This window comes from Macrobrachium rosenbergii, chromosome 41, assembly GCF_040412425.1.
Source record: "Macrobrachium rosenbergii isolate ZJJX-2024 chromosome 41, ASM4041242v1, whole genome shotgun sequence".
Taxonomy (NCBI): Eukaryota; Metazoa; Arthropoda; class Malacostraca; order Decapoda; family Palaemonidae; genus Macrobrachium; species Macrobrachium rosenbergii.
In genome coordinates this window covers 91355488-91362130 of record NC_089781.1, presented here as the reverse complement: position 1 = coordinate 91362130, position 6643 = coordinate 91355488, and positions in this window count along the sequence as shown.

Sequence of the window (6643 nt, the reverse complement as noted above, 5' to 3'; positions counted from 1 at the left end):
CATATTTGATTCTGATTGGCTTCGTTGTTACAACTAGCGTCACATATATACGCCCTCGTCACCGACACCGACCTCCTTATCTGATTGCGTCATCAGCCAGTCTGCCTTCGAAGGCAGAGGTCGGTGCAGTGAATTCAGATAGCGTTCGAATTTACAACCCGGCGCACAACTGCTTCCTTGTGGCGCCCTCTCGAGGGCTGCGTTATAGGCGGAGGGATTGATTGCCTTTTAGTGGCTGGGATGTTGCCTTCGCCCGATTAGTTTCAAATAAACACTTATCCTTTTGCCCCTCTCAGATGGGCAGGCCAGGTCGTTCGTTCCCTCACGTCTCGTGTCTTGTATTTCATCGTTTATTGGTGTTTAAGGAACGCTTGCGTGCACGCACACACACACATACACACACTGTACTACCTTGACACTGCTACCCTAGGATGTCCAAATAGCCTGGGTTATATTGCACCGTATTCCAGAGCAGAGGACCCCCTGGTGGAGGGTTGTGAATCCCTTGAGGATGGAAACACCTACTGAAAGGTGAATGAGCCTCTTCCTTAGACCAATGCAACCAAGTACGTCAGGTCAGTCCATAATAGTAATCAGTGCAATCTTGTTCTTGCTACAGTACTAAGGGTACTGGCTTGGGATATAATACTGTATAATGTATCTTAAAGCAGCAGAGCACCTATGGAAAGGTTGTGGACCCCTTGGAAGAGGGAAAGGACCCCGTAATAGCAGATGAGCCTTTACTTCTTTTTGTATTTCCCTTTACTTCCTGTTACTTCTTCCCAATGGGCTTGTTCCATATGAATAGGTTTCTTCTTCTGAATAATAATAATAATAATAATAATAATAATAATAATAATAATAATAATAATAATGTGAGAATTACTAACTGGCCGAGGGCTTTGGTTCTGCAATCCTTTGTCATGTAGAGTTATTTAAAAATGAAAACAATGAAGGATTAGAATATTATGTCTGAATTATCATGGAGAAGTGCTGACTTCTAAGTACAGTCCCTATCCCTAGGTGCACGGGAATATGCATCACAGAGTCGAAAGTAATCTTTATGTTACTTCATGGCTAAGTGCAAAAAGTCATTGTCCCCCCATGACCAACCCTAAAGGGCATAGGTTCGAATCTTGGTCTTGGCAGGAGCTCTTAACATATATAATTATTTTCGGTATGAGTTTTGCCCAGGACATTAAAATTCGATCAATTTTAATTGATTTTGTCTTAAATTATTTGTTCTAGAATCTACCACAGCTAGAATACATACTCATATACACATATACAGTCATGAACAGGAAAAGGTTTTTAAACTTTATTATTATTATTATTATTATTATTATTATTATTATTATTATTATTATTATTATTATTCATAAAAGTCTCACAATAGCCGTCACTAAAATGGTGTAAATATATATAGTATTAAAGACATATATTTTTAATATATATTTACACCTACACCATTGTAGATTTCTTCAACATTATTATTATTATTATTATTATTATTATTATTATTATTATTATTATTATCATTGCTGTTGTTTTTGTTCTTGTTATTGTTGTTAGGCTGAACAAATCCACAAACTAAAAATCTGAAGCTGAAGAGGCACTCTGTAAGAGAGAAGTAACCTCTGAACACGACCAGAATAAATGAACATAAATATTTATGTATAACTGTGGGTTTTTCAGCCAAAGCATTGCGATGTGATTTGGTGTTTTCAAGCTAACTGTTATTATTATTTATTTCCATTCTTTTAACTATTATTATTAAGACTCTCCTTATTAACAATGGGTGGTCCTTCACACAGGACAAGCCTAAAAGATAGAATCATTTTTGACCACGCTTTCACATCCAAAAAGAAAAGAAAGATGCAATAAATAAATAAATACTGTAAATAAATAAACAAGTAAAAAATGCGCCGAAGTTTCCTCGGCGCAATCGAGTTTTCTGTACAGCTGCTACAGCGCATAATCAAGGCCGCCGAAAATAGATCTACCTTAAGGTGGTCTCGGTATAATGCTGTATGAGCCGCGGCCCATGAAACTCTCAGCCGGCCGTGGTGGCGTGTGTTGTTGCGTTGCCAGAAGCACGATCATGGCTAACTTTAACCTGAAATAGGATAAAAACTACTGGGGCTAGAGGGCTGCAATTTGGTATATTTGATGACTAGAGGGTGGATGATCAACATACTAATTTGCAGCCCTCTGGCCTCTAGTTTTTAAGATCTGAGGGCGGACAGAAAAAGTGCGGACAGAATAAAGTGCGGACGGACAGACAAAGCCGGCACAAAAAAGGGCCAAGACAGTGCCTGACCAGACATTTTAGGAAAGTTTATCTTTCTTTTTTTTTTTTTAGATATTTAGTTCTAGGAACCTGTCAATTGTGAAAATATGGTGACTGATGTAGGAAATACCATCACTCTTTAGTATTCGCTTTGCGGTCGGGTGTTTCATAATGTACACTTGTGCTCGACACACTTCTTTGTGGTGTAAGTCCAGATGCAGATTGTATGAGTCATAGGTAACTGGTCGTCATGTATGTATGTATGTATGTATGTATGTATGTATGTATGTATGTATGTATATATATATATATATATATATATATATATATATATATATATATATATATATATATATATATATATATATATATATATATATATATATATATAATGGAAATATATTCATATGTGCAATTACATTAGTTTGGATAAGTGTCCAAATATTCATGAATCTATACCTCATCCATAATGATAGAATAAGTTTTCCTTCCCCATCTCAATACTCATAAAGACAGAAAGAGAGAGAGAGAGAGAGAGAGAGAGAGAGAGAGAGAGAGAGAGAGAGAGAGAGAGAGAGAGAGAGAGATTCAGAAGCCTCTAGATGTGAGGCGATTACAAAATAAGGAACACTTTTAAGAAATATATACTCAGCATTTATAAGAAATATATGCTCAATATTTATAAGATAAGAAATATATACTCTTCCCATTTCTCAAGATCAGTTCCCGGATTCTCTAATGGGGAAACTACACCAAAAACGATCTCTTCCATCCTTGGCGATGAATTCAAAACTCCATCAGAGGATTTTGAAGAAGCGTTTGTTGTTGAAAAATGAGACGAGTTATGGCTTGTAGTTAGTTTGTTATTGAAGTAGATAATGCCGTGGACGCAGTTCAGGGAAAAACCGAAACCTAGAGAGGGGAAGAATTGTAGTGGGCTGAGTCAAAGCCCAAAAAAGTTCGGATTTATGTTGAATGAAGATGGATGTTGACGCAGTGTATCGTCACAGGGCACCAGCTCTCGTAGACATTAGAAGTGAATATGATACGTGGTACATAGATGACAGAGAGAGAGAGAGAGAGAGAGAGAGAGAGAGAGAGAGAGAGAGAAAAGAGCGATAAAGAGAGAGAGAGAGAGCAAAGAAAAGAGAGAGAGAGAGAGAGAGAGAGAGAGAGAGAGAGAGAGAGAGAGAGAGAGAGAGCAAAGATAGTTAAAGACAGAGAGAGAGAGAGGGCGTGGTTGGAAACGGAGAGAGAGAGAGAGAGAGAGAGACAGCGATAAAAAGAGAGAGAGAGAGAGAGAAAGAGAGAGAGAGGGAGAGAGAGAGAGAGAGAGAGAGACAGCGATAAAGAGAGAGAGAGAGAGAGAGAGAGAGAGAGAGAGAGAGAGAGAGAGAGAGAGAGAGGGACAAATAAGAGAGATAAAAGAGAGAGACAGAGAGGAAGAGAGAACGAGATAAAAAAGAGAGAGAGACAAAGAGAGAAGAGAGAAAAATAGAGAAATAAAGAGAGAGAGAGAGAGAGAGAGAGAGAGAGAGAGAGAGAGAGAGAGAAAGATAGATATAAAAGAGGGGAGAGAGAGAGAGAGAGAGAGAGAGAGAGAGAGAGAGACAGACAGACAGACAGACAGACAGAACACGCACTTGTGTCAAAATTGAACACCAAAGATATTATGCACATAAGCACAGACGTTGCTATATAAGCAAGCGAGGCAGACGAACACGAATTAAGTAAATATTCGTGCCTTGAAATACAGATTCGTCTGGTCCGGAGAGCAGCCAACTTCACCTAGTTACTAATACTCAATGATATTTTTTCGGATTCTAATTTGGTTTCCCAAACGATGAAGAATATATCTTAGGTGAATGACGATATAGGGGTTGTTGGTCAGTAGCATGACAGGCAAACGGCATTACGTTAAATTTATTTGGCATACAATCAACAACACAGGAGGATTATCACGTTAAATTTATTGGGCATACAATCAACAACACTGGATTATTACCTTAAATTTATTTTGCATACAATCAACAACACAGGATTATTACCTTAAATTTATTTGGCATACAATCAACAACACAGGATTATTACGTTAGATTTATTTGACATACAATCATCACCACAGGATTATTACGTTAGATTTGTTTGGCATAAAATCAACTACACAGTATTATTACGTTAGATTTATTTGGCATACAATCAACAACACAGGATTATTACATCAAATTTATTTGGCATACAATCAACAACACAGGATTATTATATCAAATTTATTTTGCATACAGTCAACAACACAGGATTATTATATCAAATTTATTTGGCATTCAATCAACAACACAGGATTATTACATCAAATTTATACAGGATTATTACGTTAAATTTATTTGGCATACAATCAACAACACGGGATTATTACATTAAATTTATTTGGCATACAGTCAACAACACAGGATTATTACGGAGGATTTATTTGGCATACAATCAACAACACAGGATTATTATATCAAATTTATTTGGCATACAATCAATAACACAGGATTATTATATCAAATTTATTTGGCATACAATCAACAACACAGGATTATTACGTTAAATTTATTTGGCATACAATCAACAACACAGGATTATTACGTTAAATTTATTTGGCATACAATCAACAACACAGGATTATTACGGAGGATTTATTTGGCATACAATCAACAACGCAGGATTATTACATTAAATTTATTTGGTATACAATCAACAACACAGTATTATTACGTTAGATTTATTTGGCATACAATCAACAACACAGGATTATTACGTTGCATTTATTTGGCATACAATCAACAACGCAGGATTATTACATCAAATTTATACAGGATTATTACGTTAAATTTGTTTGGCATACAATCAACAACACAGGATTATTACATTAAATTTATTTGGCATACAGTCAACAACACAGGATTATTACGGAGGATTTATTTGGCATACAATCAACAACACAGGATATTATATCAAATTTATTTGGCATACAATCAATAACACAGGATTATTATATCAAATTTATTTGGCATACAATCAACAACACAGGATTATTACGTTAAATTTATTTGGCATGCAATCAACAACACAGGATTATTACGTTAAATTTATTTGGCATACAATCAACAACACAGGATTATTACGGAGGATTTATTTGGCATACAATCAACAACGCAGGATTATTACATTAAATTTATTTGGCATACAATCAACAACACAGTATTATTACGTTAGATTTATTTGGCATACAATCAACAACACAGGATTATTACGTTGCATTTATTTGGCATACAATCAACAACACAGGATTATTACGTTGCATTTATTTGGCATACAATCAACAACGCAGGATTATTACATCAAATTTATACAGGATTATTACGTTAAATTTGTTTGGCATACAATCAACAACACAGGATTATTACATTAAATTTATTTGGCATACAATCAACAACACAGGATTTTTACATTAAATTTATTTGGCATACAATCAACAACACAGGATTATTACATTAAATTTATTTGTCATGCAATCAACAACACAGGATTATTACATTAAATTTATTTGGCATACAATCAACAACACAGGAGTATTAGATCAAATTTATTTGGCATACAATCAACAACACAGGATTATTACATCAAATTTATTTGGCATACAATCAACAACACAGGATTATTACGGAGGATTTATTTGGCATACAATCAACAGCACAGGATCATAACAAAATTGACTAATAGTTTTCTAGTTTATTCTGAGGATAATTTTATGATTCTGTTTTATTCAGTGAAATTTATAGCATTACAAAATTGATTACCGTGATTTCTAATTACTAAGAATATAATTTTAAGATTCTATGTTGTATTTACCACATAGAATCGTTTCAAATGTGGATCATAGTTTGCAATTATAGTCAGTCCATTAGCCCATACAAGTCTACTCATCTCGACTCTCCGCCAACATCATTATTTTCATCATCATCATCATCATCATCATCGCCTCCCACGCCCTGTGACGTAAGGAGCTTCTGTGAAATTCCGTCACTTATATCTTTCTTGTTCTTTGTCATCCACGAATCTCCACTCACCTCTAGACTCATTGCAACTAAATGGTAAAAGTGAGTCTTCATACTCACATAAATATTTCAGGCGTCTGAGAAATTTTGATTTAGAATACTTCATACACCAAATGTTAAGGCGTTTATTGATTAGAATAAGGTTCGTGCAAAATTAGGAGGCAGTGTTTGCGATGCAAGCATGATAGACCAAAAGGTGACATTTAATAGAATTACAGAAGATAGACGACACATCAAAAAAACATAATTT